Source organism: Dendrobates tinctorius, unplaced genomic scaffold (assembly GCF_039654945.1).
Source record: "Dendrobates tinctorius isolate UK_male_01 unplaced genomic scaffold, ASM3965494v1 ptg000057l, whole genome shotgun sequence".
Taxonomy (NCBI): domain Eukaryota; kingdom Metazoa; phylum Chordata; class Amphibia; order Anura; family Dendrobatidae; genus Dendrobates; species Dendrobates tinctorius.
Window position 1 is genome coordinate 25221665 of NW_027361725.1, and position 14778 is coordinate 25236442.

Here is a 14778-nt window from a genome sequence, read left to right on the forward strand (position 1 = left end):
CTTAGCACTTTACATATTGTTTTTGTCAGGACAGTAGCAGCATTAATTACCTGATCCTTCTTATATGTGTATGTTATTTCATTACTATTTTGTACCAATTATGTGGTTAATAAATTTGTATATTTGTTGATCATATTGGACGTGTACTCTCTTTGTTTCTGATGTTTAATATGCTATGCAGGAGTGTCCATTCAGGATCCCCTTTGAGTCAGAACCACAGAGTGTATGACTTCTCTCGGGTCTGTATGTTATTGTTCTATATGGTTTTGTTTTATATCTCTGCAAAGGTCATGAAACAAATTTTGAAAAACATCTTGTGCATTACTTAGCTCAAAAGGTACACGCTACTCATAGTGACCCTCCGGTGCGTTAAATGAAGTCTTCCACTCATCTTCTTCCTTGATATACTGTAAATAAGGTTATGCTTATCCCAGAGATCAAGCTTGGTGAACCAATGGGCTTCCAATAGCTGGTTACAGTGTAAGAGTGGTGGACTGTATGATCACGTTCCTACCTCTTTAGACACCAATAGCGTCATGTAAATAGTGTTATGCGTCTTTTGTTTGTTATGATAATATATAGTACATAAGTGTAGCTTGTATTGTGATTGTGAATAGACTGTAAGATATAGATTAGTTTTTAGGACAATAGGTTTAGAACATACTGGTATAAGAGATTAACTGTAGTTAGCTGAGGATAATAATGCAGCTCCTGCTCCCTTCCTACTCCCAGTGAACACATGACTGCTGGGTTAGGAGGAGAAAGTGTTGTTAATATTTCCTAGTTCTGTATACACAGCGCTTTATATAGCGATTGATCAGAAACGCAGAGACTGTAACAAACCATCTCTGCCTTCTGTATAAAGAGTCCAGTTGTATCTGACAGCCGGATCCTTGCTTCTGCAGCTGTACGACTGCATACAGCTGCTCTACTATGTAGAGGCATACATTTTAGAACGTCACTGCAAAGTAGAGCATGGACTGCCCCGACGTTTAAAGTCTATGGTCGGGCCGCAAGTAGTCAAATAAGCCAAATACTAGTTTGGTGTTACTGTAATTGTACTGACTTGGAGAATTACGGTATGTTTCTTGGTCACTTCTATCGTACACTGAACACCATAAAAATAAAATCCAACAAACAGCGGTGCAAAGATCAAGCCCTCTTATGGCTATGTCAACAGAAAGATAAAGTTATGACTTTTAGAAGAATGGCAGGAAAGTGCACAAGCGTAACAACGAAAATGGTCCTTGTAGGAAGAGTTTACTATTAGTGATGAGCGAGCGTGCTCACATAAGGTGCTATCTGAGCATGCTCGGGCACTAACCGAGTGTCTTTGGCGTGCTCGAGTAATATGTTAGAGTCCCCATGAGTGCATGTCTCATGGCTGCTTGACAACATGCAGAGATTGTCTGTTTGTTAGACAATCCATACATGGGTTGCAGCAGTCGAACACCCGGAGGCATTCAGCCGGTGAGGACTCAAACATATTACTCGAGCACGCCGAAGACACTCAATTAGCACAGGAGCCTGCTCCGATAACACCTTATCCCAGCACATTCGCAGACTATTTCCTATGATGCGTGATTGGTATTTCTATCTAAGCAGAGAAATGCCAGCTCATCCTCCTCTTTCCAGTGACGGACCCTGGTTGTTTTCTTATTTCTCCCAGTGACTAAGGCTCATTTCTGGGTTCTGATTTCAGCAAAGCTGTATGACTCGATACTATCTGAGATACATCACATCCTGGTAGTGACTAAATATAAGCACATCTTCCTCCGCAGGACTGAGATGACATTGTCTTACAATTTACAGTAAAATGAGCAAAGCTTCTTATCGGCCAGGTATATGTAGTGCTGCTTCATCACAATATAATGTAATGTCAAATTCAGTGCCAATATGAAACGTCTAGTCACTGTGGTCGACCCGCTGCTCATGGAGGTCATTGCTGTATTATGATATTTCGTTCAAACCCACCCATCACTGTATGCAGCTGCCAATCATTGCCCATCTTGGTGATGTGTCATTCTTCGTGATGCCCATGTGTTAACCAGAGTGACAAAACACACATCAATAATACAAGAAAAAGCAGGGGACCCTACGGGCTAGCAGCAGACAAGCAAAAAGATTGATTTTTTATTTTTTATTTAATATTTCAACGGTATCTGCTCATCTGTAACATAAATGACAAAGTGCATTTATTCTGGTTACTGATCTGCTCAATTTACTGTAGGAAATACATTACATGATACTGCAGAACTTCTTTTTGAAGGAGGGTCTTTCCCACCATTGAAATACCCTCTGATATAAGAAATGCGATCTATAAGCAAAGCGTGTGCTGTGATGTTCTGCAGTAGCAGTGCCACAACACCGCATCAGAAACACTGCATCTGTTGAAAGCGCTTTAACCCCTTCACCCCCAAGGGTGGTTTGCACGTTCATGACCGGGCCAATTTTTACAATTCTGACCACTGTACCTTTATGAGGTCATAACTCTGGAACGCTTCCATGGATCCCGGTGATTCTGACATAGTTTTCTCGTGACATATTGTACTTCATGTTAGTGGTACAATTTCATTCAAATAACTTGCGTTTATTTGTGAGAAAAACGGAAATTTGGCGAAAATTTTGAAAATTTCGCAATTTTCCAACTTTGAATTTTTATGCCCTTAAATCACAGAGATACAGCACACAAAAAACTTGATAACTAACATTTCCCACATGTTTACTTTACATCAGCACAATTTTGGAACCAAAATTTTTTTTTGTTAGGAAGTTATAAGGGTTAAAAGTTGACCAGCGATTTCTCATTTTTGCAACACCATTTTATTTTTAGGACCACATCACATTTTAAGCCACTTTGAGGGATCTATATGATAGAAAATACCCAAAAGTGACACCATTCTAAAAACTGCACCCATTGAGGTGCTCAAAACCACATTCAAGAAGTTTATTAAACCTTTAGGTGCGTCACAGGAATTTTTTTGAATATTTAAAAAAAAATGAACATCTAACTTTTTTTCACAAAAAAAATACTTCAGGTTCAATTTTTTTTATTTTACCAAGGGTAACAGGAGAAATTGGACTGCAAAAGTTATTGTGCAATTTGTCCTGAGTACGCTGATACATGATATGTGGGGGGGAATGACTGTTTCGGCGCATGGCAGAGCTCAGAATGGAAGGAGCGCCGTTTGACTTTTTCAATGCAAAATTGGCTGGAATTCAGATCGGACACCATGTCACGTTTGGAGAGTCCCTGATGTACCTAAACAGTGGAAACCCCCTACAAGTGACCCCATTTTGGAAACTAGTCCCCCCAAGGAACTTATCTAGATATGTTGTGAGAACTTTGAACACACAAGGGCTTTACAGAAGTTTATAACGTACAGCGGTACAATTAAAAAATCATATTTTTTCCACAAAAATGATCTTTTCACCCCAATTTTTATTTTCCCAAGGGTAACAGGACCCTAAAAGTTATTGTACAATTTGTCCTGAGTACGCTGATACCCCACATGTGGGGGTAAACCACTATTTGGGCGCATGGCAGAGCTAGGAAGGGAAGCAGCGCCATTTGACGTTTTTGGCTGGAATTGACATCGGACACCATGTCGCGATTGGAAAACCCCTGATGTACCAAAACAGTGGAAACCCCCCACAAATGACACCATTTTGGAAACTAGACCCCCTAAGGAACTTATCTAGATGTGTGGTGAGAACTTTGAACCCCCAAGGGCTTCACAGAAGTTTATAACATACAGCCGTACAATTAAAAAATCATATTTTTTCCACGAAAATGATCTTTTCACCCTCAATTCTTATTTTTCCAAGGGTAACAGGACCCTAAAAGTTATTGTGCAATTTGTCCTGAGTATGCTGATACCCCACATTTGGGGGTAAACCACTATTTGGGAGCATGGCAAAGCTCGGAAGGGAAGCAGCGCCATTTGATGTTTTTGGCTGGAATTGAGATCGGACACCATGTCGCGATTGGAAAACCCCTGATGTACCTAAACAGTGGAAACCCCCCACAAATGACACCATTTTGTAAACTAAACCCCCCAAGGAACTTATCTAGATGTGTGGTGAGCACTTTGATCCCCCCAGTGCTTCGCAGAAGTTTATAACGCCCGGGCGTGAAAATAAAAAAAATCGCATTTTTTCCACAAACATGATCTTTTAGTCACCATTTTTTTATTTTCCCAAGGGTACCAGGAGAAATTGGACCCCAAAAGCTGTTGTCCAATTTGTCCTGAGTATGCTGATACCCCATATGTGGGAGAAAACTACTGTATGGGCACACGTCGGGGCTCGGAAGGGAAGTAGTGACGTTTTGGAATGCAGACTTTGATGGAATGGTCTGCGGGTGTCATGTTGCCTTTGGAGAGCCCCTAATGTACCTAAACAGTGGAAACCCCCACAAATGACCCCATTTTGAAAACTAGACCCCATAAGGAACTTATCTGGATGTGAGGTGAGCACTTTGAACCCCCAAAGGCTTCACAGAAGTTTATAATGCCAGGGCATGAAAATAAAAAAAATCGTATTTTTTCCACAAACATGATCAATTAGTCCCCAATTTTTTAATTTTCCCAAAGGTAACAGGAGAAATTGAACCACAAAAGTTGTTGTCCAATTTGTCCTGAGTACGCTGACACCCCATATGTGGGAGAAAACTACTGTATGGACACACGTCAGAGCTCGGAAGGGAAGTAGTGACGTTTTGGAATGCAGTCTTTGATGGAATGGTCTGCGGGTGTCATGTTGCCTTTGGAGATCCCCTAATGTACCTAAACAGTGGAAACCCCCACAAATGACCCCATTTTGGAAACGAGACCCCCTAAGGAACTTATCTAGATGTGTGGTGAGCACTTTGAACCCCCAAGGGCTTCACAGAAGTTTATAATGCCCGGGCATGAAAATAAAAAAATCGTATTTTTTCCACAAACATGATCAATTAGTCCCCAATTTTTTTATTTTCCCAAGGGTAACAGGAGAAATTGGACCACAAAAGTTGTTGCCCAATTTGTCATGAGTACGCTGACACCCCATATGTGGGAGAAAACTACTGTATGGACACACGTCGGGGCTCGGAAGGGAAGCAGTGACATTTTGGAATGCAGACTTTGATGGAATGGTCTGCGGGTGTCATGTGCATTTGGAGAGCCCCTGATGTACCTAAACTATTGAAACTCCCCACAAGTGACCCCATTTTCGACACTAGGCCCCCCACGGAACTTATCTAGATGTGTGGTGAGCACTTTGAACCCCCAAGTGCTTCACAGAAGTTTATAACGCTCGGGCGTGAAAATAAAAAAATCATTTTTTTCCACAAAAACGATATTTTTGCCCCAATTTTTTATTTTCCTAAGGGTAACAGGAGAAATTAGACCCCAAAAATTGTTTTGCAATTTGACCTGAGTAGGCTGATACCCTACATGTGGGGGTAAAACACTGTTTGGGCGCATGGCAGAACTTGGAAGGGAAGGAGCACCATTTGACTTTTTCAACTCAGAATTGGCTGGAATTGAGATCAGACGCCATGTTGCATTTGGAGAGCCCCTGATGTGCCCAAACAGTGGAAACCCCCAATTCTAACTCCAACCCGAACCCCAACACACCCCTAACCCTAATCTCATCCCTAACCCTAGCCCTAACCTTAACCCTAGCCCTAACCCTAGCCCTAGCCCTAACCCTAACCCTAGCCCTAACCCTAGCCCTAACCCTAGCCCTAACCCTAGCCCTAACCCTAGCCCTAACCCTAACCCTAATGGAAAAATAGAAATAAATACATTTTTTTATTTTATTATTTTTCCCTAACTAAGGGGGTGATAACGGGGGGTTTGATTTACTATTTATGGCGGTTTTTATGTTTGGCGGCTGTCACACGCTAAAAGACGCTTTTTATTGTAAAAATAGTTTTTGTATCACCACATATTGAGAGCTCTAATTTTTCCGTATTTTGACCCACCGAGTCATGTGAGGTCTTATTTTTTGCGGGACAAGTTGATGTTTTTATTGGTACCATTTTCGGGCACGTGACATTTTTTGATCGCTTTTTATTCCGATTTTTGGGACGCAGAATGAACAAAAACCAGCGTTTCATGAATTTCTTTTGGGGGGGTGCGTTTACACCGTTCCGCGTGCGATAAAATTGATAAAGCGGTTTTATTCTTCTGGTCAGTACGGTTACAGAGATACCTTATTTAGGTCGTTTTTTTATGTTTTGTCGGTTTTATGCAATGAAAACTATTTTATATAAAAAATAATTATTTTTGCATCGCTTTATTCTGCGAGCTATAACTTTTTTATTTTTTTGCGGATGATGCTGTGTGGTGGCTCGTTTTTTGCGGGACAAGATGACGTTTTCAGCGGTACCATGGATATTTATATGCGTCTTTTTGATCGCGCGTTATTACACTTTTTGTTTGGCGGTATGATAATAAATCATTATTTTTTGCTTCATTTTTTATTTTTATTTTTTAAGGGGTTCGCTAAAGGGGTTAACTAATGGGACAGTTTTATAGGGAGGGTCGTTACGGACGCGGTGATACCTAATATGTGTACTTTTATTGTTTTTGGGTTTTTTTATTTCTAAAAAATGGATTTATTTGGGGGAATATTTTTTTTTTTTTCTAATTTATTTGGCGATTTTTTTTAAATTTATTTTAACACTTTTTTTATTTTTTTTTTACTTTATTAAATAGTCCCAGGTGGGACATCACTGTCCTGTGACAGATCGCTGATCTGTCACATCACAGATCACTGTGACAGATCAGCAATCTGTCACAGGCACTGCAGAAGGCTTCCTCATGCCTGCGCTTTGCAGGCACTGAGGAAGCCAGCTTCCTGCAGGCCCCCGAAGGCCCCCGTCGCCATCTTGGATTCGGGGGCCTGCAGGAAAGGAGCCCCCGGCAGCAGCGCTGCACATTGCGCTGCCGGGGGGGGCTCAGGGAAGCACGGAGGGAGCCCCCTCCCTGCCGATGCTTCCCTTTAACTCCTGGTACACCGCGATCATGTTTGACTTACATGACTTACAGCCAATGAAAACCCAAAAGTCATTATCTCAGTACATTAGAATACTTTATAACACCAGCTTGAAAAATGATTTTAAAATCCGAAATGTTGGCCTTCTGAAATGTATGTTCAGTAAATGCACTCAATACTTGGTCGGGGCAACTTTTGCCTCAGTTACTGCATCAATGAGGCGTGGCATGGAGGCGATCAGCCTATGGCACTGCTGAGGTGTTATGGAAGACAAGGTTGCTTTGATAGCAGCCTTCAGCTCGTCTGCATTGTTGGGTCTGGTGTCTCTCATCTTCCTCTTCACAATACCCCATAGATTCTCTATGGGGTTAAGGTCAGTCGAGTTTGATGGCCAATCAAGCACAGTGATGTTGTTTTTAAACCAGGTATTGGTACTTTTGGCAGTGTGGACTGGTGCCAAGTCCTGCTGGAGAAGGAAATTTCCATCTCCAAAAACCTTGTCGGCAGAGGGAAGCATGAAGTGATCTAAAATTTCCTAGACGGCTGCACTGACTTTGGTCTTGGTAAAACACAGTGGACCTACACCAGCAGATGACATGGCTCCCCAAATGATCACTCATTGCGGAAACTTCACAAAAGGCCTCAAGCAGCTTGGATTGTGTGCCTCTCCACTCTTCCTTTAGATTCTGGGACCTTGATTTGCAAATGAAATGCAAAATTTACTTTCATCTGAAAACAACAACTTGGATCACTGAGCAACAGTCCAGTTCTTTTTCTCCTTCGCCCAGGTAAGATGCTTCTGGCATTGTCTATTGGTCATGAGTGACATGACACAAGGAATGCGACACTTGCAGCCCATGTCCTGGATACGTATGTGTCTGGTGCCTCATGAAGCAATGAGTCCAGCAGCAGTCCACTCCTTGTGAATCTTCCCCAAATTTTTGTATGGCCTTTTCTTAACAATGCTTTCAAGGCTGCAGTTATCCTGGTTGCTTGTGCACCTCTTTCTACCATACTTTCTCCTTCCAATCAATTTTCCATTAATATGCTTGGATACAGCACTCTGAACAGCCAGCTTCTTTAACAATGACCTTTTGTGGCTTATCCTACTTGTGGATTGTGTCAATGACTGCCTTCTGGACATCTGTCAAGTCAGCAGTCTTCCCCATGGTTGTGGAGCCTACTGAAATGGACTAAGGGACCTTATTAAACCCTTAGGAAGCCTTTGCAGGTGTTTTTGTTAATTATTCTAATTTACTGAGATGACTTTTGGGTTTTCATTGGCTGTAAACCATAATTATCAACATTAACCCCTTAACGACCGCCGATATGCCTTTTAACGGTGGCAGTCAAAGGTACTAATTCCTCAGCGCCGCTTTTGAACGGCACTGAGAAATAAATGTATATTGATCCCCAGCATCAGAATTTCTCTGGGGTCTCGGCTACCGGGGTAGCTGAGACCACGGAGAACATATTTGGGTCGTTTTTTACCGACCCCAGTGTTGCGATCGCCGCTATTCACCAAATAACAACGATCACAAAAAAAAGTCAGATTTCCCATTTAATTTCTCTCTCCTCTGATGTGATCTAGCACATCATAGGAGAAAGAAATGGTGTCCCCCACTACCTTCGGTGTCCCTGGACCCTCCTGTATCACCGGTGATGTCTCCCAGCTGGCGGTGTCTTCTTCTGGGAAGAAAATGGTGGGCGCACGCGTTGTGCGCTCCTGAGATCTGGCGGCCGGTACCTATAGGAGATTTTTCCTACTGGTTTATTTTGATCACTGTGATTGGGTCTATTACAGTGATAAAAAATAAATAAATCACCACCCTTTTATCACTCCCTTAGTTAGATAAAAAAAATAAAATAAAAAAAATATTTAATACCATTTTTCCATTTGCGTTAGGGCTATAGTTGGGCTTATAGCTGGGGTTAGGTTTGGTCTTATAGCTGGGGTTAGGGTTGGGCTTATAGCTGGGGTTAGGGTTGTGGTCTTGGGGTTAGGGTTGTGGTCTTGGGGTTGAGATTAGGGTTAAGAGTGTGTTAGGGTTGGAGTCAAAATTGTGGGGTTTCCACTGTTCTCAAAACACGACATGGTGCCCGCCATTGATTCCAGCCAAACAGTGCTCCTGTTTTTTTTTTGTCCTGATGAAGAGGTCATGTAGAAACTTGAATTGCGTTCAATTTTAAAACCTGTAATATTACATTTTTGTTGGATTTTACCTCTACCCCGAGTGTTATCAGCAGCGGAAGGTAAATACACCACCAGTTTGCACATATATTTTTCTGATCTTTCTGATCGGTGTCTTGAAGCAGCTGTACATATACCTGTTTCATGTTGCTAGCTTGTAACCATACCAGGTGAGTGGTTCCACATCTCTTATTTATCTGTACCATCGGATAAGACCCTATTGTGCTTCTTGTCTCCTAGTTTTCTCACCATTGTTTTTAGAATGGTATCATTTTTGGGTATTTTCTGTCATATTGACCCCCCAGAGTCACTTCAAATGTGAGGTGGTCCCTAAAAGATTGGTTTTGTAAATTTGGTTGGGAAAATGAGAAATCGCTGGTCAATTTTTAACCCTTACAACGTCCTAGCAAAGCAAAATTATGTTTCCAAAATTGTGCTGATGTAAAGTAGACATGTGGGAAATGTTATTTATTAAGTATTTTGTGCGATATGACTCTCTGATTTAAGAGCACAAAAATTAAAATTTTCAAAATTTTTGCCAAATTTCCATTTTTTCATACATAAACGCAAGTTATATCGTAGAAATCTTACCACTAACATGAAGTACAATATGTCATGAAAAAAACAGTCTCATAATCAGTGGGATACGTTGAAGCATTCTAGAGCTATATCCTCATAAAGTGACAGTGGTCAGAATTGTAAAAATTGGCTTGGTCGTTAAGTACCAAATTGGCTCTGTCACTAAGGGGTTAAAAGAAATAAACACTTGAAATAGATCACTCTGTTTGTAATGACGCTGTATAACAAATGAGTTTCACTTTTTGTATTGAAGAACTGAAATAAATTAACTTTTTGATAATTTTGTGAGAAGCATTTGTACTGGCCTACTATTTCAATTTTTGCGCTTTTTATTTTAGGAGTCCTGCCTATTTGATTTTCTAATATTGAGAGTGTTGAATTGAACTCTTAAATGGTTAGTCCTATATTTACAACAAAGGGTTATTCCTATATTTAAAAATAATCTCCAATCCATGGGTGATAACTTGTTGATTTGTAGGGGTCTGACCACTGGGAACCCACTGATCAAGAGACCAGAATCAATCTAAGCAGGTAAAAGGATAAACCTTGTCAATTTTATAAGAATGGTCTCTACAGCATTAAAGCAATTCCAAATTTGTTTTTGCAGTGTTTGCAGATTTTGGCACCTACAGTGTGCTGCTGAATTTTTTGTATTCATCTATGTATCAATCATACCTATATTTACATATTATCTATTTCTCTAGCTTCATCTTTGACCTCATTTCTATATTTACATATAATATATCTATCTACAAACAAAATACAGCTGCCTCTGTAAGTGCCAAGAGGTGCAAACATTGAATATATGAAATCTAAATATATTGTATATAGTAATTAGGGCATAAATTGGCCAATACATGTGAGCACATCAGCACGACAAAGTGTACATTTCTTTGATGGGACCCTAAACCTAATATCTATCTCATGTATATCTATATCTTTTTATCTATCGATCCATGTATTCTAATAAACAGATGTAATTTAACACTTTGTGACCCTTGCAGAATTCTGCATGCATAAATCCCAACAAATCCAGGTCTCCTGCTGACATGCTTTCCTTGAGGTGTGGTTTCCCCCCGTATTGCTTTCTTATAGGTTGCAGATAAGACTTGTCACTGTACAATATTATTTCCCTGTTTCTCTGTCTGAAGGTCCATCCCATCATCCTGGAAATATCCATCCTCCCAGTCGTATCCATCTTCCCTCCCTCCCTGTATCACATCCCAGGTTACTAAGGCAACTGCAACCCTAATGAGCAGCATCATCTGAGTTGATGTCACAGCATCCTACGGCAGGTTACACACAAGCCGCTCTCCACCCTGAGCCTCACACACAGGGACCGCAGTCCATGAGGAGGTGAGTGCGCCCCCAGACGCTTAACTGCTGCCGAGGACGGGGGTGGCTGTGAGACGAGTAGTACCCACCCTTGTAGCCCAGGGAGTAGAGTGAGGGATGGTGCAGATACACAAGGCCTTAATGGGCAGACTGGGAGACAAAGGCCTCACGTTGAAAACACACAGGGATTTACCTACTGGAAGACACCTGCCATGTGCAGATGCACATCTGCACGTAAAGCCGACGGCACGTACCCCACTGATTGTGATGGATAGCCATCTACATGTACACAGACTGACACCACAGACATGTCGGTGACACCGTCCCGGGATACAACTGTATGAACAGTGAATAATGGATCACACTCCATAAACATGGACGATTGATTCATTTCTTATTGTTGCGCTGCACAGAGCTCATGTGGTGTCAGATGTTTGTAAACCAGTACAAATAAGTGTCAGTACAGACTTACACGTCGTCTATGGAAATGGTTATTATAGGATGTATTATTAACGTGGAATAATCACGACAGCTTCTCCATGGCTGCGTTTGCTCAATTCTGTTGCATATTCTGTTTGTAAAGCTTTGTAATGAATATTCTTGCTATGTGATTACAATCAGCATCTTCCAAACTTCATTTTAATTTGTGGCTTATCCCAGATCATCCTGCATTTGCTGATTTATCATATTTCTCATGACACCAGGCCTTGTGCTGCCTGCTTTGCAATGCATTATGGTTCTTGTAGTCCTGCTGACTTTAGGGCGTTCCCCATTAAGCCTGTCTGAAAGGACAGAATGATTTTTGGTTTTCGCAGAATATTGATTTTCCAATGCTGCCCCTCCTCCCTGCAACACCGGCCTGGTGAAATGCTTCTTTGGATGAATGTAAAGAATAGGATTTCTCCCATGTGGTTCTCTGTTATTTTCCAGATGTGTTTATCATCCCTTCAGCTCTACTCAATTTAACCCTTTTGCTGCTAAAAGCCGTGATTGTATCCAAGGGTCATTCTGATCTGTGAGATCTGGAAAGATAAATGCTAAAATGTTTAAATGCCGCAGACCCCTGCTGCTGTTATTCTGGGTCCTGTCCTCATTAAAATGTTATGTTAACACTTTCCTTTTAAAGTATGCATCTTAAAGGAATCTTACAGCACATGTTTAAATGGCGTTTGTGGTCAGGCAATTTTTATTAGCAAGAATGGAGCTAATGTTTTATAACTTTTATGCTGGTACTAACACCAAACTCTGAAAGGACATGCAATATTATTTATATATATATATATATATATATATATATATATATATTTGTACAATATATTTGTAAAGTGTGACTCAAATATTCACAAGTGTGCTTCAAAAGAAATGTTGGACAGCCTATGATACACACAGCTCTGGCAAAAATTAAGAGACCACTGCAAAATTTTCAGATTGTCTGATTTTTCTCTTTAGGCTGGGTTCACACATAGCGGAAATTACCGCGAGAGTTCCGGAATTCCATTCCGCGGGAAAAATCGCATTTTAAATTCCCGCGATTTTCTCGCGGAAAAACTAGCATTTTGCAAGCGTAATTAGCTTGCAGAATTGCTAGCGTTTTCCAAGCGATCTGCAGCATCGCTTGGAGAACTGATTGACAGGTTGGTCACACTCGTCCAACATAGTGTTTGACGAGTGTGACCAACTTTTTACTATTGACGCTGCCTATGCGGCATCAATAGTAAAGATAGAATGTAAATAATAATAATAATAATAAAAAAAAATTGTTATTCTCACCTTCCGACGTCCCGCGCAGTCTTCCCGCCTCTCTCCACGCTCCCTTTCCCAGTAATCCTTTGCGACAATTACCACGATGACGTACGTTCTCACGGGATCGCGATGTCTCGCGAATGACCGCGAGACTTCGCGATCCCGCGAGAACGGACGTCATCGCTTGCAAAGGTTTACTGGGACTGGGAGCGTGGAGAGAGGCGGGAAGGCTGCGCGGGACATCGGAAGGTGAGAATAACAATATTTTTTATTTTAAATTGTATTTTTTACAGGGATATGGTACCCAAAGCCCGGAGGACAGTCTCCTCTCCTCCGGACGGTGGGTACCATCCGCAAATGTTCTGCTTACTTTTCGCATGGTGTGCACAGCCACATGCGGAAAGTAAGCAGAACAATGCATTTCTATGGGTGCGGGATCGCCGCGATTCCGCGAAATTAATGAGCATGCTGCGTTTTTTACCGCAAAGCAAAACCGCAGCATTAGCACAGCATTGTGGAATCCCATAGAAATGCATGGGATGCTTATTTTTCACGTTTTCGCGGCAAAATCGCGCGGTTAAAACCGCTGCGGAAACGCGAAAGAAATGCCACGTGTGAATTCAGCCTTATAGGTATATTTTGGAGTAAAATGTAAATTGCTCTTTTATTCTATAAACTACTGACAACATGTCTTCGAATTTCCAAGCAGTAAATTTTGTATTTATTTTCTTAAAATGAGAAATGGTCAAAATAACAAAAAAACGCAGTGCTTACAGACCTTGCAGACCTGCTAGGAAAGCAAGTTTGTAATCATTTAGAAACAACAATACTAATGTTTTAACTCAGGAAGAGTTCAGAAATCAATATTTTGTGGAATAACCATGATTTTTAATCACAGCTTTCATGCGTGTTGGCATGCTTTCTACCAGTTTTTCACACTGCTTTTGGGTGACCTTATGCCATTCCTGGTACAAAAATGTAAGCAGTTCTTCTTTGTTTGATGGCTTGTGACTATCCATCTTCTTCTTTATTACATTCCAGAGGTTTTCAATGGGGTTCAGGTCTGGAGATTGGGCTGACCATGACAGGGATTTGATGTGGTGGTCCTTCATCCACACATTGACTGACCTAGCGGTGTAGCATGGCGCATTTTCCTGCTGGAAAAACCAGTCCTCAGAGATGGGGAACTTTGCCTGAGCAGAAGGAATCAACTGTTTTTCCAGGATAACCTTGTATGCGGCTTGATTCATACATCTTTCGCAGATTAACCTGCCCAATTTTGAAGCATCCCCAGATCATCACCGGTCCTCCACCAAATTTCACAGTGTGTGCAAGAAACTGGGGCTTGTACGCCTCTCCAGGTCTCCATCTAACTATCAGACGACCAGGTGTTGGGCAAAGCTGAAAATTAGACTAATCAGAGAAGATTACCTTACTCCAGTCCTCTATGGTCAAATCCTTATGGTCTTTGGCAAACTTCAGACTGGCTCTCTTTGCTTCTCATTGATGAAAGGCTTTTTTCTAGTTTTACATGACTTGAGCCCTGCCTCTAGGAGCCTGTTACGAACTGTTCTTGCCACGCACTTCACCCCAGCTGCCATTTGCCATTTCTTTTGTAGGTCACTTGATGTCATCCTGCGGTTGCTGAGTGACATTCAAATAAGATGACAGTCATCCCGGTCAGTGGAGAGTCGTTTTCGCCCACTGCCGGTCTGTAGTTTTGTTGTCCCTAATGTCTACTGCTTGACCTTGTTATATTGGACTGCCATCTTAGAAATATTAAGGATGGAGGCAACATGACGCTCACTGTATCCCACTGCTTGTAAAGCCACAATTGAGCCCTTCCTTTCCTCACTCAAGACTTTTCTTTTCAACTCTTTTGGCATGGTTAAAAGTTATTTTTTCATTCCTATTACTTTTGGAATATTACTAGCAATTGTTTTGCC

General features: G+C 41.4%; 1 protein-coding gene across 1 annotated transcript in view; it reads left to right on the forward strand.

The window, feature by feature from the left end:
- Window positions 1-10947: 10947 nt before the first annotated feature.
- The window catches only part of AKAP6 (A-kinase anchoring protein 6), a 476852-nt gene continuing 473021 nt past the window's right edge, over window positions 10948-14778 (forward strand). Inside the window, exon 1 of the mRNA XM_073577839.1 lies at window positions 10948-11110. The gene's annotated coding sequence lies outside the window, so the exon portion shown is untranslated. The remainder of the gene's footprint in view (window positions 11111-14778) is intronic.